We start from the raw sequence: 24,882 nt of genomic DNA, 5'->3' as shown, positions 1-24,882 counted from the left end.
GTACCAATGTTGCAATCTCTTCCTACATTATTTTATGAAAAACGACTATTCCTTAATACTCGTTTTGGGGCGGGAATATGTTAAGATTTCAGGTACTGAAATATTAATATTGGTGCTTGTCACCCTATGGGTGTGGCAACATTTATTTTTGTGTTAGCGATTGCCGGGGCAATTTCGTATTGCCACGGATTTAATCGTTCTTCTCTTCTTACCATCCGTCTTGGGCGGGTCGTTTTGGCAAAACGGCAGAGCTGCCAGGTTTTCACTTACATGTGGTTTATAAAACCGCGGAGAGAGATAGCATTATTGGGCTCACCGTACATGAGCTGCCCTACGGGTCTTTTTTATTGTTAAATAAAGACCAATATTCGAGAGCTGGAGTTATTATTGAAGAGTTACTCCAGTCATACTTCCTTGGAATCTGGTGACTCACCACGCCGGATTGCTCTGTCAGGAGAGTGAAGTTAAGATCCTGAACACTGTTCCTATTGTAACTACTTTTGCTCACGCAAGTCATCATTAACAGTGCACTTACGCACACATACTGGAGAAAAACCTTTTTCATGTTCCCATTGTACCTACACCTGCTCACAAGGATCAGAATTAACAGTGCACTTACGCACACATACTGGAGAAAAACCTTATTCGTGTCCCCATTGTAAATACTCTTGCTCAGAAAAATCTCGTTTAAAAAGTCACATACGCACCCATACTGGAGAAAAACCTCACGCATGTCCCCATTGTAACTACTGCTCTTCAGACAAATCACATTTAAATCGGCACCTACGCACCCATACTAGAGAAAAACCTAATTCATGCTGACGAAAGGGAAGTTTAAATATTGTACATGCCGACTCAATGTAAAAAAAAATATTTCACGTAATGCGGTTGAAACCAAACGTTTTCATGTATCAACATATATCGCAACATCTATCTGAAACAATGTTATTCAGATTGCTTAATATTGAAACGCTTTCGTGGTTATTCCAACAATCCGGTTCCCACCTAAATTGTCCTCTCTCTTATTTTTTTTCATTTCCTAAAGGTTTTACCTTCTAAATAAAGCAGACAAGAAGATTTAGTAAAACAGATATCAATAATAGATTTTCAAATTAAAAAAAAAAAAAAAAAAAAAAAAAAAACACATATTTTTACTCTTAGGACGGGTTGTTTCATAGAATTTGAACAATTCATCAGATTTCAACGTTAATGTACGAGTTCAGTGAATGTCCTATTCAATTTCTGTCACTATATCATTATGGGCCAGTTACTTGGCAGAAGTGAAATAATAGCAGAACTTAAATAAAACTTCTGTCTAAGATAATTTTTCAATTTTAGCTGAATTATTATTTTTTTTTTTTTATTTAATATTTGAAAAAAATATATTTTTACATAGATAAGTATACAGGATATAAACAAGATATAAAACAATAGAAATTAAAGTAGCCTTTCCTCACCATAAAGAGACAATGCTCTTGTGTTTGGTGAGTTAATTCTAGTTCAATTATGTACATGTTAGTATTAAGGTAAATAAATTATTAAGAAACAACACAAGATTTAAACAATATTACTTCTAGATGTAAGTAGTGAACGTATTTTGGACTTATAATAGTTTAGGGTAATTTTTTAATTTAAGGTGAGATTCCTGAATATTTTCGATATTTTTTAAATTTAATGGAAGGTTATTAAAATAAATTATGCCTAGATAAAGATAGGTATTTTGAATGAGCTTAGTGTTAAATTTTCAAAATGAAATTCATGAACATTTTTGTGCATTTGGGTCAATATATATGTACGAGATTAAATATTTTCCCCTTTATTTACAAGGAAGTTGTTAAATATATTTACAGCTTTTAAGAGGAAGCTACAAGCCAAACATGTGTATATTCTCAGTATACCTTATATTTTAGGTAATAAACATTAAAATCGCTTGACAAACGGATGATATGATGATTGATATCTGCTACAAAACATTAATGTCTCATCTAAAACTACAGCAACTTTCTACCCGGAGAACTAAATATGATTTTTTTTTAAGTTGCTGAATATCTTCATTGACTGCTTTGTATTATAATTTTATGTTTCCCTGTAAAATCGGCACCACTCCAACATATTTTCCACTGTGACAACCATAGCATTAACTTATATCTATATGACTAAAGTATTTATCATACTGATATTTATTGTATGTATGTACTAATATATTATTTCATATTATGTCTGTAAAGCCCTACGGGCGTTCAATAATTACAATAAAAACAAAAAAATTCTCCCTCCCTGCCACTGTTCATTATTCATTGTCGATTTTCGTTGGCACTCATTAAACCCTGGCGATTAGTAAGTTCATCTAATTTTGACCCCTAGGGAAAGAGTTAACGCGATCATATTTAGTAAATTGATAAATATACAGAAATTAAGGACACGGTCAAAACGCACTTTTAACAGAGAAAAAACAATATTTATCAGTTAGATAACAATAAGAAGCCATTTTCGGAAACTGAAATACTTACTAGGCGACGATAAGCGTGTGTACTGTGATCGGCTAGCCAGGCTATATTTGAAAATTATGCGATCACCTCTCTTACCTACGTCATGAGAAGGGGTCAGAACAATTTAAGGAGCGCCGTCTTTTGTCAAAGTAACAACTCCCATACAAAGAAATGATATTCCGCGGCAGTCCCACGATAGATCTGACCCCCTCTCCTGGGGAAGATTATAGCGTAGTGTGTCAGCCCAACATTATTTAATAATACGTACATTCTACGTCCATAATATATGTGCACATAATATATCGCAATGTCTCTAAGGCATTATGTTGATCTTAATATTACAAGGCAAGCATTTTGATTCGAATTTATTTTACAGCGTTTTTCATTAAAATGAACGAGCCGCGTAAGAACTTTGAATTAAATTCTACTTAATAATTTAGGACAATCAGTGATGTTTTTTGCTATATAGTAATGTTTAAGTCATATTGTAAAATTGCACCTGCAAATTCTTAACCTACACTCAATAAATCAATTTTGAGTATTTTTATTGGTTGCTTTAAGATAATTATAAAATCGATTGTGCAATTTGTAAGAAATTTATTTAATGATTTTTTCGGAATCCATTCAATTTTGTTTATATATAAGTATTGAATAAACTGATACCACATAGTCGACGCAAACTCTAAATGGGTTCGTACGTATGCAATGTATACTTGAATGAAAATGAAATGCAACTTCGTATAGTAAAGTGTTATAGTTATTAGCATTTTTAAAACTATATCTCTGTAAAAAATATTAAAAAATCATCCCTGTTGACATTTAAAGCATAAACGGGTCCGGCTGTCATTCTACCCACGTGTCTCGGCGAAGCCAATCTCAAAATCTGCAAAGAAATAAAATATTTGGGGAATGACGTCACTGATGACCTAAAGGATAATAATGAAATAGTACTCCAAAGAATAGTACTGAGCGTGCGAGCCAACGTGCTCGCCTGGAGATTTGACAAGTGCAGTCGTTTGGTGAAGAAGCAACTATTCCAAACATACTGAATGAGTTTTTACACTAGCGAACTATGGACAAGGCATACACAAGGCGTCTTGAATACACTCCGAGTACAGTATAACCACGCATACAGGGCGCTGTCCGGCCTCCCTTGGCGATACAGCGCTTCAGATATGTTCGCTTAGGGAAGGGTGCATGGATTTTCATGCGCCACAGAGTAGCCGGGATGAGTCAGCGCCACACACTCACACACGAAAACACTCTTGTCCAGGCTGTCGCCCAGTGGCAAGGCGCGCCAAGTAAATTTCCCTCAAGCCACCGTAGTACAAGTGCTAAATACGTTTTATTTATTTATTTAAGTCTATTCTTGAATACACATTTTACAAACGATTACAGTGGTTTATATTGTAGTACAGAGAAAAAAGTACAGAAAAAAAGTATTAAAAATAAAGAACATGGGTTGATATAGGTAAAACTGTGTGTGGGTGATATTGTATGTTACATGAACACCTCACTAGGAGAACCTGTGCTGAGGTGTGAGCGTGTTTGTGATTAAGTGTGACAGGTATTTTTGTGTTGTAGTAGAAAGTTATTTCTTTTGATTTAGTTTTATTTTATTATTTTTAAATGATAAAGTAATGTTTATAAGACTAGATTTTATGCGTAGCACAAAGGATAACAAATAATTATTAGTAATAATTAGTCGCCTGAAATATCAACACAAATTGTAAATATTTCCCGAGTAAAAATAAGTAAAAATGTTTTATTTTATTTTCAACTTACGGCGATGCACTACGTCGTATGAGATTTTAAATTGAGCCGCTATCAAAAATAACCCCTACGTAGATGGCGGTAAGGTTTAAATTCCCGCTTAACACCATCCGCCTGTTTTGATTTATGCAAGAAAAAAACATGGCCAAAAAGTGCATTTTACTTTATTTTGTGGATGTTCAGGCATAAATATTTTTTTTCGATCATTTTATAAATAACTTAATTTGCCACATTATACAATAAAATCATAACCGAAAGTGGGTTCGTAAGTAGGAGATTTTGAACTTTAAAGCAGTTTTCGTAGGCCTTATACATTATTTTTTTCTGGGCTTATTAAAAGACTTTTCTCAAAAAAACTCGATAATTTCAAAGGCCAAGATGTATTTCTACTCGTAGTATTTAATTAAAGCATCAAAAACAAAAACAGAAACATTTCTAGGGGACCAAATTTTCAAACCAAAAACACATGATTTTGCATTACTACATATGGCATGGCCTTAATATCATGAAATTTATTTATATGTACGCTTTTATATGGCAGACAGAGTATTGTACTCACTGCTCTGTTCAGCTGAAATAAACAAACAGTATTATTATTTAAACATATATAACAAATATGTACCCTCTAAATAAAGTATTAATAAAATAAAATAAATATATATATATTTGCTTATTCATAAAACTATTCTGTCTTAAGAGCTCTAATCACATCTTTTAGAATTACGCGATTTCAGAATTCTTGCAGACTCCCTTGTGTTAAGTCAGACCTTAGATCGAGAATCCGCCAGTTTTGAGCAAGTCTGTTCTGTGAATGAGTCCGCTTGTGTCTTAGCAAAGGTAAACATTTGTGAAAATGAATACTGACGTGTTCAGGGCTAGAAGATTCTTAAAAGAATCTAGCAGTTAACTCTGTACAAATCTCAAGTACGCCTTACAATTGAATTTGGGATCCATCTCAGGGCTGGAGCTCCACAAAACTCTATAAACCTACTTGATTCAGTGCAGTAGAGGGCGGTCCGTCAGATTGACAATCCATATCTAATGCACAGGGTGAAGGGTGTTCCTCTCACTGTCCGCTCTCTGACTACTACAGAATGTCTAATTATTATATATCTACCCATTGACCTAATATCTACATATTAAATGTAACTGTTGTTAGTATCAATTGAACTGGCCGAAGCCTAACTAACGGCGAAAAACCCGTGAAGTGGGTTTTAAACTGCTATTTGATAAGTGATTAGACTGATTAGGTATCCTGTTTTATTTTATTGTTTTGGTGATATTTAAATTTCTGTTCAAAATTCATCTGTCGTATTATCGCACAATCATGTTTTGCAAATTTTCTTTAGTGTTCTTTGTTTTTTCATTTATTCAAATTTCTTATTACTTTAATAAAAAAAATTCAAGCCGTTTTGAGATTTTCTTGTCATAATAAAGTTTCATCTTGAGAAAATAAGCTGTAAAAAATTATTTTCTTAGTCAGATGAACCTTGCCGTCAGGAAACATTTCGATATTTTTCTGCTTCAATGACATTTTAGTTTTTAAAATAGTTTTTGGGGCCATATAATCAATTGTTGAATGCAATTATATTGTCTATGGTCGCACCTTTTTTTGAATAGCCTTGAGTTTTTCTACCTTGTCGATCATCATCGCTCCGTCAGCTATATCTGTGGTTAAGTAGTGTACAAACGTTTTCCATACAAAAAGCGCGAAGATATCGATCTAGTGAGTTGTTTATTTATGAGTATAACCTAAAAATTATCACTGACGCATGCTTTTGTCGTTGCCAATCGTTGCATCCTGCTTTTAAAATCTAATTCTATATAATATTCTTTACGAAAACAGTTCCTAACGCAGTTAAATTTATCATCCCTTGTGTTAGTTATTGGTAAGTTCTAATGCTGATATTTTCTGCAAATGCACATCTGCGATGTTTCTATTGACGCGGTTCACATGTGAACCTGAACCTGTGTGAACACGTGAACCGCCGTTTTCAGCTGGTTTTCTATTTCCTACAGGAACACTGGTTGTATATACGCGCAATGCCAGGCGCGTGACACAATCTGACTTACTGAACCCGGATGGTGTGTAGGCAAAACCGCCGACTGAATTATTAGTACACCTTTGTCGGAATAACAATAATTCTGTCGGCGGTTCAAAATGTTGGTGCGATCTAGCTTTACTTATGACGCCATATGACGTTTTATTTGAGGAACGTTTGAACTGTCAATTTGAAGTCTACCTTTTTGATAATTGATTTACAAAGGCATTGATTGAAATTGTAACTAATTCTAAAATATTCCACGACATTTTATCAAAGGCATATCGCACACCTAGATGAAGAGTAGTACAACTCAAAATACCTATTTTTTCAGGAACAGCAAAAAACATTTTACTCGATTTTTATGTGACCGATTAAAAATATTTTTATTTAATGTTGTATGTTATTTTACTAGGATATTTATTTGCTCATTTACTTATCATCAAATACACGTATCACTTGTTTATTAATTAATTTCGTGTTATTTTAGTATTCGTGACTAAATCATTGTTTAATAATTTTATCAACTCAAATTAATCAGCTATTATGAATTAGTAAAATTAAAATTACTTACTTTTGTAAACAAAACCGGAGTATGTTGAGTTGATATGTAGAACGCCCGAGAAACAAGACAGGTTCAATCACGAATACCAAATCAACTAAAATAATTCACGCTTTATGACTGCAGTTAATCACGAATACAAAACTAAGTCGAAATAATCCAGTCTTTGTGCGTATTGACAGCACCTTCCCCTACAGCTGGTATGTCGTAATTGGTGATGTGTTACTGTTGTTGGTGGTGTGTGTACGTGGAGCAACTCAGAAAGACTAACTTACATCGCCATCACATTATTATTGATGGAGATTTTAAAACAGGTGTCTTTGTAGTTTGTGTAGTTTTCGACGCAGATTCTGAAAATCGCAATAACTCAATTTTGAATTATTTCGAGTTGTGCTACCCTTTGGTAGCACAACTCGAAAACTAGGTGTGCGATATTCATGATACACGGCTACATAGAGATATAGTGGAAGTCAGCATTAGATTACTGTATTCTAACGATTGACGACGATTCTCTCCACCGATTTTAATCGTCTTATCGTTAATGTCACTAGTATATCCTTATTTGAAAATATTTTTACAGTAAAATCCATTGCGTGGCACAATATTAAAACCTAAGATCAATATTCGTAGCTCATAAATATTGGAGTTCCGTTAAAACAACGTTCTGTTTTAGGAAGTTTCAGATACATGATTTGTGCACAACAGAGCCATGGATCTACTTAATCCAGAGAGTGTTTCCATCAAGACGGAACCAGTGCCCCGGGAAGACAATGGAGGTGAAATTCCGTATACGGATATGGATTTCGACCTCCCAGATGTAAAGAAGGAATGTTTGCAGGATTCGGAAAGTACTACAGCAATCTTTTTATTTATTCTCACAAATCTCATGTTTTAACCTTACCTTAGTTGTGATATAATTATAGTTAAATTAATTACAGTGCACTGAAAACACAATATTGATACAATGAAGCATAATTCCATTGGTTGCATACAACAAAACGCCGTACTGAAGGTGCTCAAGAGTAAACATTTTATCCTTCTTAAAGGATCGGTCTTGAAGTAGACATCTGGGGTCATTCATATATCTGAAATTAACTTAAAGTCTCTCTTCCGATTTCCGGAAAACACACGGTTTTTATTACGGAAGATATTTTCTTAGAAACACTTTTTATACGTACAATTGTTTTTTGAAACATTCACAATTAGTCCTACATCATGTGCCCATTTAAGCAGTTGTTTAAATTATCTTTGTAATGAAATAACCATTTCTAAATATACCAACGTAACAACAATTGACGAGCTGAATATAAACAATGTCTCCAGGACATACGCTGATAATCTTGACCAATTTCTTGAATCTTTAATGCTTTTTTAATAAATATAGGGACTAATTTAGCAAAGCAAGGTATGCAATGTGATGAAACATCCTGAGAAGGGAAAGAAGCTTGACTTAAAGAAATCACAAATCGAAAACAGTATTTCTTCTCTAAAATGAAATGTATCTTCGGAGGACTTAATCACAACCAATGCAATGAAATATCTCTTTAAAGTACTTATCTTTCCTCTAACAAACTTAGTCAATCTGTCTTTAACTGAAAGCGTTTTCCCCACAGCTCTCACACAAGCTATTGTTTTAACAATATTATAAAAATGACATTAACAACTATTTACCAATAAGCCTACTTAATACGTTTTCAAAAATACTGGACCAAATACTATAAAAACAACTCCTATCCTACTAAGAAAGTAATTTCTGAATCGATGTAATCCATCTATGTTTGTATTATGTACTTAACTTATTTGATTAAATATAATTTTAAAGCTGCTCATCTCGATGCAGGAATTCCCTAGTGAGATGAGCAGCGGAGGTATTTTATTTTATTTGCTGCGACTATTCATGCGCTTTGACATCGCATTATTCTAGCAAGGCTTATAGACTTACCTTGGTCTGGTTTTATTCCTTATTTTCATCAACGATATAACAAATTGTTTAGACGATGTCGAGGTATTGCTCTTTGCTGATGATATCACGCTTTACAAAAAATACTAATGAAAATCATTGTTAAACACTACCTATGCATACCGACTATCGGTGCTTACATGGACTGTAATTTTAACGAGCGAATACAAACAAATATATTCCATTCATATATTTATGTTGAAGTATCTCGCTTGAATACAAAAATTATCATTTCCTATAAATTATTATTTACCCCAAAAAATTCATACATTGGAAGACAGAGTCAAAATATCTGATTTAACTTTCTCATTTAAAATATTTATATTTCATTTCTGTATTTTTTGTCTCTTGTAATTTTATTTTCACTATTTCTTTCTCATCTTCAAAATTAATTCTCATGTTAAAATTTGACGAACCATATTTTTTTCAAAGCCCCGCGTTAAATTATTATATCAGTTTCAGTGCCGGCAACCCGGGCGTTTATTTACTTTCATGGTTGTTTACATTGTTTTCTTTTCTTTTACCCGCCTCACTAGACAAAGTCTGTTCCGAGGCGGGTAAATCACATATTATATTTGTTCCAAAAGAAATGTATGTATTTAAAAAAATATATATATATCTATGTAAAAAGACAAAAAGATACAATTATGTGGTGGTAAATTAAATATTTACATACATACTTTTTTATTTTTTATTTTTTTGTTATTTTTTTTTTATTATTTTTTTTTTATTTTTATTTTTTTTTATTATTATTGTACGACAGACAGGTAAGTCCAATTATGGTACAATTGTATTAAAATACATGTACATATATTTTTTAAAACATGGTATAGTGATATTAAACACATCTATATCCGCTGGTAGGGCTTTTTAGTAAGGTCATACCTCTTGTCATGCTATGTCGGGCAATGACATCTGTCCGACCCTGCGGTATACAGAATAGGTCGTGGCTACGATTTCGACAGTATTTATCGGGAACGAATAATCCACAGCATGACAGGAGATATGGGCAATCGATAAGGTTTTTTAGTAACTTTAATTCAAATACCGTGAGTCCGGCATCACGCCTAGTCTCCAGGCTTTGGTAATTTGTCTCCTTTAGCAGTTCCACGTGATGCATGAATTTCGGATATATTCCGTATGATCGCATGTAAACATACCTTAGGAATTTTTTTTGAATTTGTTCAATCATATTTATGTATTTAAGTTGATAAGGTATCCAGACAGTACTGGCGTACTCCAGCTTGCTTCTGACCACTCCGTTGAACATGGAGGTCATTGCTTCTTTGTTATTGAATTGTTTGCAAGTTCTAATTACAAAACCAAGAGTTTTGGAGCAAGCCGAGGTAAGCTGGACTATGTGGTTTGAAAATGTCAGCTTGGGATCAAAGATCACCCCAAGGTCCTTGATGATGTTTACGCGTGTAAGTACTTCACCATTCATTATATACTGGCAGAATACCGGATTTTGTGAACGACTATAAGTCATAACAACGCATTTTTTAATATTGAAGTTAAGTTTATTTTCTACCGACCATATCATGATTGAATCGAGGTCAGCCTGCAGTTTCGAATAATCATAATCTGATTCGATTTCCTTCATCAGTTTCATGTCATCTGCGAATAGTAGACATGAGCTGTGACGTATGCAATCCTGAATGTCATCAATCAGAATGAGGAATAACATGGGACCGAGATTCGATCCTTGAGGAATTCCTGACAGAGCTGCGAACTTATGGGAGTCGTATCCATTTATATTTACATACTGACTTCTATCTTTTAAATATGACGCAAAAAATGTCAGTAAGGGTTGATTAAAACCTATTTTATGCATCTTTTTTATTAGAATATCGTGATCTACTCGGTCAAATGCCTTTGCGAAGTCCGTGTAAATTACGTCCGTCTGATGCCTACAGTCTAGGCCTTGTGCTACCCGTCGAGAGAAAGAGAGTAAGTTGGTTACCGTTGATTTCTTCGGTAAGAAGCCATGTTGATTACCTCTTAAGAAAGGCGTGATTTGTGGACTGATTTTATCACAGATAATCATTTCAAAAATTTTTGGAATTGTTGCCAGTACTGCAACTGGTCTATAATTTCTGACGTCAGTCTTTTCATCAGCTTTGTGAATGGGGCTGACCCTCGTTAGTTTCCAACACTGTGGAAATGTGGAAGACATGATGCAGAGATTAAATATGTACGCAAGGGGAACACAGATATTTGGAGAGATTTTTATAATTATTGAAGGAGGAATACCGTCCGGACCAGTAGCCTTATCAGGTCGGAGATTCCGGATACAAGTTTCTATTTCCTGGATGTTGGTCAATCCGAGTGAGATATCTCCAACGTTCCAGGGTGATGCTGTTGGGAAATTGGTTTCAAGTTTAGGGGTTACTTGACTATAGACGGAATGAAAATAGTCAGCAAACTTATTTACAATTGTGTTAGGGTTAGTAAAAGTTACGCCTTCCTCAATCAAGCATGTTGGTGAGGTTGGGTTAACTTTTTGTGACCTAATATAGTTCCAGAAAAACTTTATGTCGTCTTTGATCCCATTCTGAACATTTTCCATGTATTGTTTTTTAGCAAATTTTATTTCAGATTTTAGCTCGGATCTACTCGCTGAAAATATCAGATAATCGGATTGCTTTTTGTGCAATAGATATCTTTTTCTGAGCGATTCCTTTCTTTTCAGTTTATCTATAATGCTCTTATTGAACCATATCGGATATACATCGTTTGTGATGTTGGGTTTGTTATTTGGTATACATAATTCAAAAATACTAAACAGTACATTGTTTAAATATTTCACTGCTTCGTCTACAGATTTTATGGTGTACAAAAATGTCCAATCAAAATGCGAAAGAATATTATTGCACAGTTCTATGTTTGCTCGCTTATAATTAAATTGGTGGAAATTATAATTGTGGAGCGAAGGCGGGGGCCCGCGGGGGGCGCGGCGATCGTTTTGGCGGGGTCTTCGTCTGCACCGAACCGCTCTTGATAGGCGCGCGGAAATGTCCAGGGTCGGGTGATGCTGGTCTTCATTCACCAGTGGTTCCTCGCTTCTCATCACGTCACACACATTTATATTACTAAGGATAAGATCGAGAATGTTATCGCTACTGTTCTTCACTTTATTGTACTGCGTCAGTCCATTCGAGTTTGTGAAATACGAAAAATCAGTTAAGACGTCTTCGGGTTTATTATTTAAGTTAAAATCACCCAAAATTATTATGTTCTTATTTAATAATATATTGGCTTTATTGTCTAAATGTTCATAGAAAATACGTCTATTTTCGCTGTCATCTGTGCAGTAGAAGTACACTACACATATAAACACAGTGAAGTTATCTTTACAGACTTTTACCCAGAGGTGTTCGCCATCTGTTTCTAGCTCCCTTACTCTTATTGAATTTAACGGTTTACGTACTGCGAGCAGTACCCCTCCCCCTCGTTGCCCCTCTCGGTCCCGGCGATGTACTGTGTACTGGCTGGTGGACAACAGTTCTGCGTCGAATACAGAGGTTTGCAACCATGTTTCAGTTAGAGCAATAACTTCAGAATTTTGTGAAATAACGTTGTTCGAAAATTCACCTATTTTCGTATTTAGACCACGCACATTTTGGTATTTCAACGCTAGTTTTGCCATTTTTAGGTAGGTAAAGATTTACCTGATTGTGGGCCACCTTCTTTATTTGATGGTGATAAGAATTTAAATTTAGACACAGCGATACCTGCCGGCCAGTTGGCGGCATCTAGGAATGTATCTTTCTTTTCTTCCGGGACACCTATTTTGAAGGAGGTGTAGTTCCCTTTTGCCTTCAATGAGACAATATCAAATTCGGAGTCCGGTTCAATGGTTTTGAGAAATGCGTGCACGTGTGTGCTATCGGTATCTAGGCTAAAGCGCCAAGCGTGGATATAATGCTTTCGCTCTATTGCTCGCAACGCCGTTTCTTTTTTAGTGCCCGTTATTATGAGGGATGTACGATGTCGCGGCTTTCGTGCTTGCACCTGCCACTCACTCTGATCATCATCGTGTTTAGAATTGATTGGTTCATTCAGTGGCTTAGCTTTATTTTTTCTTGGTTTCCTTTTCTTTGTTTTTTCGTCCGGGTTAGATTTCCCGAGATATTCCTCATTTGTCGGAGATGCTGATGAGTTTGTACCTTCTGCCGATTCGTCCAAGGCCGATGGCCCGCTAGATGAAGACTTGATCGGGATTGATCCTTCCGTAGAATTACCCGAGGTAGACGGCCCACTGGTTGCGTGCTCCCTCGTGCCGTAGGTGCTGGCGGCTTCCAGTGCAACTATCTTCGCCGACAGTTTGGCGACGGTAGTATTTTGTGCAACAATAAGGTTCGATTGATCACTAACCTTGTTATGTAGCTCTGTTATGATGTTTTTTAGGCCACTAATCTGGTCCGTGAGGTCCTTAATGGCAGCGGTGACCGTTTCCCAGGCTTGGGTCGATCTTGTCGCCATATCAACACTGTTATACAGTTAATATTCAGAGCACTGATAAGAACACGTCCTTCACGAACAATTCACTTGTTAGTATCTAGTTGTTAGTATTAGTTACATTCCGTGAGAAGATTGCCTATGTAACATAGATAAAAGTAAATTAAATTTTGTGACAATTGAATATAGATATAGTGGTTACATGATAATTATATTGCAAAATTGCAGTTTCTCGCATTTGTTTTATTTGAATATTATATAATTTCGTGAGAAATTGTATGAAATGTTATTTATTTAGAATATTTTGAATATCTGTTCTTTCCTTTTCATTCAGCCATAATACAAATCTTTTGAACAGCCAATTCAAATTATTTGGGGTGACGTAAGTTTTTGTTTGGGTTAGGAAGGTATTGAAAATGTGTGGTGCTAGGTAAGATTCGTGTTTTTTTGCAAAAGTTGATTTGATATGGGGAACTTGAAAGTGCTTATTAATTTTTGCTCTTGTGTTTTGCGAGTGAGGTATGTGGAGATGTGAAGTTTTGATACAGTTTTTGTAAATGATCTTCCTTATGAATAGTTTATTTACGTCTAGTAATTTGTTTTTGATCATTAGCTGTTCCGTCGGATGTTGGTAAGGTTTTTTAAACATAATTCTAATTATTGTTTTGTGATTTATTTTAAGAGAATTGAGGTAAGTATCTGCTGCTCCTCCCCAAACTGATATTCCATACGTTAAAATACTTTGACAGAGTGCGAAATATATATTTTTTAGTTGATTTAATGACATGATGTTTCTTATTGTTTTGAAGATGTATGATAATTTTCGTATTTTTTTTGATAATATATTAATATGGAGATCCCATTTTAGTTTATGGTCAACAGTTAAACCTAGATATTTAATATTGTCTGCATAAACAATTTTGTCACCAGTACAGCATGTGTTATTTGACGAAATATTGGTGCAGGGGTTAAGATGTAGTTGTGGTTGGCTATGTGGTTGACCAGCCTTTGTTTTGCTAAAAGTTAGATATTTTGTTTTTGAAATGTTCAGTGTTAGTAGGTTATTTTGTAGCCATTTATTTACTACAGTCATCCCTGTTTCTGTGTTTTTGAATACCTTTTCCCATGATTGTGCCTTGAACAAAATTGCAGTGTCGTCTGCATAACTGATTACTTTGTACTCAATTTTTCCTAGGTTTATCTCAGTTAGACTATTTATATATATGAGGAATAGTATGGGACCCAAAACGCTGCCTTGCGGTACTCCATACCTAATATCTGCTTTGTCACTGCTGTATTTATTTATTTTTACTATTTGCTGTCTCTTTTCAATGTAGCTGACAAACCATTTTAGCGGTTGACCAGTTATACCGATATTTTTGAGTTTTTGTTGTAGTAAGTTATGCGAAATGGTGTCGAAAGCTTTTGCTAGGTCTAAGAACACCCCAATCACCTTTGATCCGCCATCTATGCTTTTCACTATGTAGTTGGTTAATTCTGATAAAGCATCTTCTGTACCCATTTTGGCACGAAATCCAAATTGACGGCTTGAGAGCAGGTTGTGTTTTTCAAGGTACGCAAGTAATCTTTTTTTCATAGCTTTTTCTAGAAGTTTAGATAGTGAGTTTAGCAAAGTGATTGGTCTGTAATTTAATATCAGAGTTTTGTCTCCCGATTTATGTATTGGAGTAATACATCCTATTTTTAAGTGATCAGGGACAATTCCGAGCCTAAAACTTTGGTTGAAAATGTGTTGAAGCGGTATAAGTATGTATTCTCGTAGATTTATCAGTATTTGATTGGAAATGTTATCCGGTCCCATCGCGCAATTTGGTTTGAGAGATTTAATAAGATCCGAGATTTCCTTTGTATTTACTTGATAAGCATTAAACGAGTGATTTGGTCGTATGGAAGAGCAAAGTTTGGATAAAGAGTCTTCTGATGTACAGTTTTTTTTAAGAATTTTTTCCGCTAAGGTAGATCCAACTTTTGAGAATTGTGTGTTAATAAAATTAGCTATTTTATTAGGTTCATTGTTTGTTAAGACTTTGTCTCCGTTTATTAATAGTTCTTTGATATGTGAATCTTTCTTCAGAGTGGAATAAGTAATATTTCTTACAATTTCCCAAATTTTTTTAGGATCATTTTTGGCGATTTTTATTTCTTTTTTGTAATATTTGTATTTGGCTTGTTTAATTAACTTATTACACAGGTTTCTATACAGTAAGTAATCATTCTTTAGTTTGTTATCATTCGGGTTTTTGTGGACTCGCATATGCATTGCATCTCTTTTATGAATACTGTTGACTATTCCTTTCGTGATCCATGGTATTATTTTTTTTTCTTTATGTGTGTAGTTCTTTTGTGGATTTTTTGTGGTGTGTTTGGTTATGTAGGTTTCAATCGTATTTATAAATGTGTTCAGCGCTGTGTTTGGGTCTATTTCATTTAGTACGTTAGTCCAAAGTTCATCGTGAATATCCGATTTTAGGGACTTAAAGTTTATTTTGTCTTGCATGTTGTCATTTTTGTTTTTACTTTGTTCTTTGTTAATATTATGTATGTTTAATGTAGTTGTAAAATGGTCAGTGACAGTTGAGCGAATAATGGATGAAAAAGTTTTTCTTCTAGTTTTAACGAATATATGATCGATGCAGGATTTGGAGTGTGATGTAGTTCTTGTTGGCGAGTTTATTGTAGATTTAAGTCCGTAGTGAGTAAAAAGATTTAAGAATTCCGTAGTTTTTGGTAGGCAGTTTAATATGTTAATATTCATGTCACCAGCAATAATTATTTGTTGAGTTTTTTTATGTTCTTCAAGAAGTTAAGGAATTTAAGAAAGGGGAGAGATTGTTGTAGCAAGGTGGTCTGTATATAGCAAATATAGAAAGACATGGGCCAAGGGATATTTGAATGCAGTTTGCTTCAGTTATATTAATTTCTGATATGGAAGATTTTATTGAATCTTTGACAAAGATTACTATACCATCATTTTGATTTATGTGTCTTGTGGTCTGGAATGTGGTATAGTCATTTAAGTTTAAGTTGGTGTAAGAATCACCTAACCAGCATTCACTTAGGATAATGATATCGAAACTTATATCTATTTCATTTAGTAGGACACAGAAACTATCAAAGTTCTTTTGAATACTTCTTATGTTTTGACATATTATGCTTAAACTGTGTTTTCCTGAGACAAGGAGTTTGTATTCTTTTGCTTGGTTAAAAGTGTATTCTGTGTTATTTATTGTTTCTAAGTCAAAATTCAGTGCAGAAACCATTTGTTACAAGGATAAAAATAGAAATTTGGATGGAAAGCCAAACATGATAATCTACATAAGATTTGGGAATGTTTATTTTTTTTTTTTTTATATTTACTCCACACAGGAGGCCCTGAAGAAAATAATTTCCCTCAGGGCCTATGTCATCTTTGGGGATGCTGTGTGGAGGGTCTTTTTGTGGAGAGGAAGGAGTGAACATGGGTCTTGAAGAGTCCCATGTTGTAGGAGGGAGGAAACACAGAGGCCGGCAGTTCGTTCCACAGCCGAGCTGTTGAACTTAAGAACGAATCGTAGAAGCGACCCGTTCTCATGTGACAAGTGTCAACTGTGTACAAATGTTGGGCGCGCGTTTGGCGTGTATCCCGACTACGCACCGGTGCCGAAGGGATCAATGACGCTAGTTCTTCAGAGCATCTTCCATTGTAATACCGATAGAACAAGGACAGCATACCTACCTGACGCCTGTGCTCTAAAGATTGCAGTCCGTTTGTTAAGATTGGGGAATCTATCAAACGGACCGCCCGTTTCTGCACAGAGTCAAGGGTTTTTTTCAGGTATTTTGGGGCTCCAGACCAGAGATGGCTGCCAAATTCGACAGTAGGGCGCACTTGCGATTTGTACAGGGTGAGCAGTTGTGTACTATTAAAGTATCTGCGGGCCCTGTACAGTACGCCCAGCTTCTGAGAGGCCAACTTTACTCTAGCTTCGATGGAGCCCCCGTACCTGAGCTGGTCACTTATAGTTACACCAAGCATATCAATGGAAGGCCTGTTCGGAAGATTGCTTCCGTTGAAGGAGACTAGATTATCATTTGGATCCCTTTTAGACGTAATCAGACAGGATTGGGTCTTTGAAACATTAAATTCGACGAGATTATTTTTACCCCAGGAGGAAATACTCTCGAGATAACCGTCCATTCTCTGCTTCAAAGCCCTCCGAGCCGTTGGAGTTTGTGTGCCCTTTGGGGGCTTGTCAAACAAAAAGCTATCATGAACTGTACTGTCATCCGCGTAACAATGAATCGGTGCACATGTCAAAAGGTCATTGATGTGCAACAAAAACAAAGTTGGAGACAGAACCGATCCCTGTGGGACGCCAGCATTTATGGAGTGCGAGGAAGAGGTGAAACCGTCAGCAACCGCCTGAATCGACCTATCTCTTAAAAAGTCAGCAATCCACGTACACAGGGATGCGGGAAGTCCGTAAGAATGCAATTTGTTGACAAGTCCTCGGTGCCAGACCCGGTCAAAGGCCTTGGATATGTCTAGTGCGACCGTTTGGGTCTCACCGTGACGTTCCAGGCACCGCCCCCAAACATGCGTCACATACGCGAGAAGATCACCGCACGAGCGGTTCCGCCGGAATCCGTATTGACGGTCGTTGATAATTTTGTTCTTCTCGAGGTATGTGAGCAGTTTGTCGTTGATCACACGTTCCATCACTTTGGACAGAACTGATGTGATCGCTATGGGGCGGTAGTTGGCCGGGTTGGAGCGGTCACCTTTCTTGGGAATAGGGTGAATTACCGCTTTTTTCCAACCAGAGGGCACAGTGCCACACTTCAGGGACATTTTGAAGAGCTTTGTCAAAACTGGAACTATTTCCGCAGCACACCTCTGCAATACCAGGGCAGGTATTCCATCAGGTCCACTAGCTTTGTTAACATCGAGCCCCCGTATGACGTGGAGTACATCCCGATGCCGGATCCTCAGCTTTTTCATATAGAAGCCGCAGTGAGGAACCGACGGCGGAACAGCACCCCCGTCGTCGAGGGTCGAGTTTTCCGCAAACATTTTCCCTAAAAGGTTTGCCTTTTCGGTGGCGGTGTTTGCTAGTGAGCCGTCAGGTCTGGTAAGAGGTGGCAAACTGGGTTTGCAATAATTGGGTTATGGTTATTATTAAGTACGAAGTAATATAAGGATACAGTTTGGCGCCTACTTCAGGAACAATTTCTTCCGCTGTTGTACTTATGTCATCAATTTGTTGGTTTTCCTCTAGTTGTTCTTCAATGAGGTTGGTGGTATTTTCTGAGTTAGATTGAATTGCTCGCGAGTCGGTTGATAGATGGCGAATATATACTCGCCTTGTTGTACTCCATAAGTAGGTGAAAAGGTAGTTTCTTGCAAATAGTTTGTAGAGATATAGTTTTCTTGTTGTGTGAGTGGCTAGATGTTCATTTATTTATTTATTTATTTAAACGCCCATTGGGCTTTTACATACATTGTTATTAGTGTTATTACATTAACTATGTGACATTTAAAAGTTTACGTACATATATAAATAAAATAGTTATTATATCTGTAGTACATAAATGTTTTACAAATAATACAGAATACCATTATGGAGAACAGTTTTTTTTTTTTTTTTACTTACTTAGAAAAATAAATGGATTGAAATTAATCAGCATTTATAGGGACTTAAAATCATATTCGAATTGTTATTTAAATTACAATATTAATTTGTAAAGTTAAAACATATAAATTAAAGTTAAAAAGTCATAAAAGAAAAGAGTGAAAAAACAGAAGCTAAAAAATGGGTTTTTTACTATGGAGTGGAGAAGTCATACATTTCAGCAAAGTGTTTATGTAGATTTCGTTTAAGCACTGCTACGGAATCTCTAAATATATCAACAACATTACCAAATTTATTACCAAAATTTTGTATTCGATTTAACGATATGTGCGCATGATAATTAGATTTGAAATTGTCACAGAAAAAGGTGGAATTTTGTCTCGTATTTTTGGAAGGTACAAATAATTTTATTGTGGCAAGAATTTCAGGGCTGTCGATTCTATAATTAATAATTTTATTTAGTAGAACAAGGTCGGAGATAATTCGCCTATCTGATAGCGTAATCAAATTTATTTGATGCATGAGTTGGATATAATTTATATTTTGGATTGGAATATTTAGTTTAAAGTTAATAAATCTTAAAAATTTGTGTTGTACCCTTTCAATATTGTTGGAATGTACTTTATAAAACGGGGACCAAATAGGCGAATTATACTCTACTTGACTTCTTACTAAAGATGTGTACAGTGTGTTCAAACATTCTAGTGACTTGAAGTCACATGCGGTTCTACATATAAAACCAAGCATTTTTAGGGCTTTATTTGTGATTTCATTTATATGCGGATTGAATGTTAACTGTTCATCAAATATAACACCCAAGTCCCTGATTTGAGTGACAGCTGTCAATTTTACATTATTAAGCGAATATTCATAAATTGTATGATTTCGTATTTTACAAAAACGAATGACCTGACATTTTTTAATATTAAGAAACAGAGAGTTGATGATTCACCAACGATATAGTTTATTTAAATTAAGTTGCAAAGTATAACAATCGTCTAAACTGCGTATTGTTTTATATATTTTCAAATCATCTGCGAAAAGAAGAACTTCTACATCTTTAAATATGCTAACAATATCATTAATAAATAACAAAAAAAGAATTGGTCCCAGGTGAGACCCCTGAGGGACCCCACTTGTGGCTTCGAAAATGTAAGATTCCACAGATTTTATTTTGACACATAGCTCTCTTTTACTAAGATAACTATCAATCCAACTTAACAGATTACCCTTGATACCCAACATACTTAATTTTTGTACAAGGATATGTCGCCTAACTTTGTCAAATGCTTTGGAAAAATCAGTATATATTGAATCCACTTGATGCTTCAAGGCAAGAGAATCAGTTATGTAATTTTCGTATATGATCAAGTTACTTAGGGTGGATTTACCTGTGATAAAGCCATGCTGGTTGGGTACAATAATATTATTAATTTGTTTACATATTACATCTAGGACTAACGATTCAAATAGTTTGGGAATAGCGGACAATATACATATTGGTCTGTAGTTTGATACATCGCTTTTATCTCCCTTTTTATGAATAGGCGTAAGATAGCTTTTTTCCACTGTTTTGGAAAACACCCTGACGACAAAGACTTATTAAATAGTAAAAATAATGGATAAGTCAAACTGCGAACACAAGATTTTAAATATATTGGAGGGAAACCATCCGGTCCAGCGGATTTATTAGTATCTAATGCTTTTATAGCCTTTTCTATAGCGTTTATTTCAATAAAACAATGGTTTAGGTTAAGTGATTCTTCAAGTGATATATCATTTGGGATTTCATTATCGGTAATATTATCATCATAAACACTTTTGAATAAATCTTCAAAAAGATTGACAATGCCTTCGGTATTATCCGCACAATTGTTATTCAGATACATAATATTTGGTAAACTACAATCATTTTTTCGCTGAGCATTAGAAAAGTTCCACAATTTTTTAACATTATCATGAACCTCCATTTCTATTAAACTAATATAATCATTATAACATTTTTTAGACAATTCTTTGCACTGCTTTCTTATGTTAGTAAACATTATAAAATCATCGACGTTTCTAGATTGCTTATATATTCGGTGAGTTTGTTTTTTAGTTAAAACCAATTCTTTTAATTCTTTTGAAACAACAATGAAAATGATGTCACAAAAAAACAATGGGTTAAAATACCTTTTATTGGTAATATATCCAACAAAATATCTAGGATAACCAATAAAGACAATTGTAAAACAGCATTCTATAATGTAAATTCATTAGGTAAAATCCTAATAAATAATAAAGATAAAAGGGATAAAATGGAAAACTCAGGAGTTTACCAAATCAACTGTGCCAATTGCCCGTCTTACTATATAGGCCAAACAGGTAGATCATTCAAAACCCGCATAAAAGAACATTTTTCAAGCTGGGTAAATGACAAAGGCGAAATGTCGAATGTTGCGGCACACTTACTTGAGAATAAACACTCGTTTGACAAGGATAGAGATGTAAAATTTTTACATACCTGCGACAAAGGTCATAAATTAGATAGGCTAGAGTCATTAGAGATAACCCGCCTAACTAAAAAAGTAAACTCCAACAATGTTATGAACACAAAATTAGAATCAGTTGCTAAATCTCCGTTGCTATACCCATTATAATCAGTGTGTCACCTATCCTAAATATGTATTTGAATTATATAAAATCCATTAAAATATGTTTCCTAACCACACAATAGATTACCGATAGCTTTATGTTGGGTAAATCCTTAAATTGATAGTCCTAATAGGCATAATTATCATAGTTCTACAGATAAATTCATTTGATTTTAATAACAATACTTATTTGGGAAATATCATATTTCACGAAAAAACCCCTCATAATTCAAATCAACCTACTATGTTAACCCCTCCCCTCAATGTAATTTGCCTATGTATATAAACCCTAGTTTAAGACAAAAATTGTACCAGTCTGAAGATGGCCCTAACAGGCTGAAACCGGTCACGGTCAAATAAAAAACAAGTGGAAAAAAGTTTAAAATTGTGTTCTTTATATATATTTAAAACCATGTAGGGTAAAGGGATGCAATAAAATTAACTTTTGGAACATGACGTTCTTTTGAAGTGTTTAGGATTGAATAAAATTGTTGGACTTGATTCACAATATTGTTTTCATCTTCTAGAAATGACCAGTCTATATGGTCAAGATAATCAATTATATTTGGGTAGTCAGCTTTTTTAAAATTGTACGATGAAGTTTATAATTTCTGCAATTTTCTAGACTCATTTGTGATAATAATATCTAACGCGGGGTGGTGTTGGTCTAAAGGTAACAACAATTCATCCGATTGTTCTACCACTGTACTTAAGTCACTAGAAAATACTAGGTCAAGCATTCGGTTATAAGAATTATGCACTTTATTTAACTGTTTTAGTCCTAGGAAAAAAGACATATCAAGCATTTCCTTAGATTTGACACACTGCACTTCTGTTTCGTTAATAATCACTTCATTGTTCTTATCGAAAGACCAGTCGATTTTCGGAAGATTGTAGTCGCCTACAATTATAAATTTGGCTTTAGGATATTTATATTTTAGTGTTTCTACATCCTCGATGTGGTTCTTGTATATCTGCAGATCTGACATTGGTGGAATATAAGTACAAGCGATAATGATTTTTGTGGATGAAATATTTAGCATTACAAACATCTGTTCAACGCTTTTGTGTTTAACTGGCAATTTTTTAGACGAAATGTTTTTAGATATGCACACCATTACACCTCCTCCTTTTGATTTGTTGCTTGTAATGGGGTCACGGTCAAGACGATAGATGTTGTATTTATTGAGACCTAATTCCGATGAATTGATGTCCTCATTTAACCATGTTTCTGTTAATAACAAAATATCATGTGGGAATGTGGGAGAAGTTATTTTAAGATGTTGTAATTTAGTTCTCATTCCGCGAACATTTTGGTAGTACCGAAACAATTTTAGGTGCTGTTTAAGTTTTTTGGCACGTTTTTTATTATTTTTGGAACAGAGTTTATGTACTTAATTGTTATGTTTGTTTCCCCTTCCGCTTTTCTCGTTTCAAACTCTTTCCAAATTTATGTGTATAGGTTCACGCCGTCTTGCGAATCCTGTTTTGTTAATGTTCCGTCTCACTTCATTTTTCTCTGTTTTTTTTATTGCAATTTTTATCTGTTTCCAAAAACTTATCTCGACCATTTGGATTTTTAAATTTGATTATAATCAGTTTTGGAGTTGCATTTCTCAGAGATGCAAATTTTTTTGGTATATCAGGTGTTGGTATATTACGGTTAGTTACCGTTAAAAAATTGGTTTTTATCTTTGTAGAAGCCATAATAAACATATTGAGTAAATAGTGTAATAAGTTTTTTTTTTCTTCTTTTTAAATCATCTTAGTAGGTAAATCGTTTAGATATATAAATTTCACATTCATGTTGCTCTTTTGTCTTCACATGTAGCATTAATGTGAAAACTGTTTCAGACAAGGCAAAACCAGGACAACAAGAAGAATATGGTAGGGGAATTCCTTACATGGAAATTGACATTGACCTGTCGGATATTAAAAAGGAATGCCGAGATCACTTTGATGGAATTACCCAGACAGCAGGTAAAATCGACTTTCTCTGTTAGAATGAAGAATTCATGTTTTTATTTTAACGTTGTATGATTTAACTGTGGTTAGACTTAACACCTTATATTATTAATCTTTTTCTGACTTATTGGCAGATCTGAAGATGCAACCCATAAAAAAACGATTCTTCTGTTCCCGTTGCAACTACTCCTGCTTTTTCAAGTCAAACTTAGGACGTCACTTGCGCACCCACACTGGAGAAAAACCCTTTTCATGTGCCCATTGCAGTTATTCATTTTCTCAAAAAGGACATTTGACTGTACACATGATGACTCACAGTGGAGAAAAACCTTTTTCATGTTCCGACTGCAACTATACATGTTCTCAAAAGGGATCTTTGACGGATCACATGAAGACTCACAGTGGCGAAAAACCTTTTTCATGCTCTGTCTGTAATTATTCATGTTCTGTAAAGAGTAATTTGATACAACACATTCTGACTCATAGTGGAAAAAAACCTTTTTCATGTCCCGAATGCAATTATTCGTGTTCTCGAAAGGGATCTTTGAGGGTACACATGATTACTCACAGTGGAGAAAAACCGTTTTCATGTTTCGACTGTAACTATTCATTTTCGCATAAGAGATCATTGACGTTTCACAATATGATGACTCACAGTGGAATAAAACCTTTTTCGTGCTCTGACTGTAACTATTCATATTTGCATAAGAGATCATTGACGTTACACATGATGACTCACAGTGGAATAAAACCTTTTTCATGCTCTGACTGTAACTATTCATGTTCGCGAAAGGATATGTTGACAAGACACATGCTGATTCACACAAGGATAAAACCTTTTTCATGCTCTGACTGTAATTATTCATGTTCTGTAAAAGGAACTTTGAATAGACATATGCTGACTCACTATTGAGGCAATCATTTTTTGTTTCGTGTGTAAGTATTCACTTTCACGAAAGTGTACCTAAATAAGACGTATTCGGACTAATTCACAGAAAAACCTCACTCTAAACTAGCGATAATGAAACTTAGATCTGAGGTTGCCATTTACTCATTGGAAAAAACTACCTTGTATGCACGAAAAACATGAAGTATGGAATTATTTTATAGATCTCATCCAGAATTACGTTTTTTCAAAAACCATCAAAATTGTATAAATTGTATAATATAAACATGTTAACCTTAATCCATGGATCACACAGAATTGTTATGTTATGAAATCCATACCATAAGATACTATAAAATATATGGAAACATTTGCATATGGTTATTGCAGATTCAAACGAAACATGCTTAAGAATACAAAACGATAAATTTTGCTTACAATATCAATGAAAAATTTCAATAATTATTTATTTATC

General features: G+C 34.7%; 1 long non-coding RNA gene across 1 annotated transcript; it reads left to right on the top strand.

The window, feature by feature from the left end:
• The first annotated feature begins 6,036 nt into the window (after window positions 1-6,036).
• LOC149415142 (uncharacterized) lies at window positions 6,037-24,488 on the top strand. The gene is made up of 4 exons (XR_016303921.1): window positions 6,037-6,151; window positions 7,540-7,714; window positions 23,411-23,536; window positions 23,656-24,488. It is a non-coding gene; the product is annotated as an uncharacterized LOC149415142 (long non-coding RNA).
• The last annotated feature ends 394 nt before the right edge of the window (window positions 24,489-24,882 follow it).

This window comes from Hesperophylax consimilis, chromosome 19 (assembly GCF_061612785.1).
Source record: "Hesperophylax consimilis isolate HC1 chromosome 19, BYU_Hcon_1.0, whole genome shotgun sequence".
In the NCBI taxonomy this organism is placed as follows: Eukaryota; Metazoa; Arthropoda; class Insecta; order Trichoptera; family Limnephilidae; genus Hesperophylax; species Hesperophylax consimilis.
This window is presented reverse-complemented; position numbering and strand designations above follow the sequence as displayed.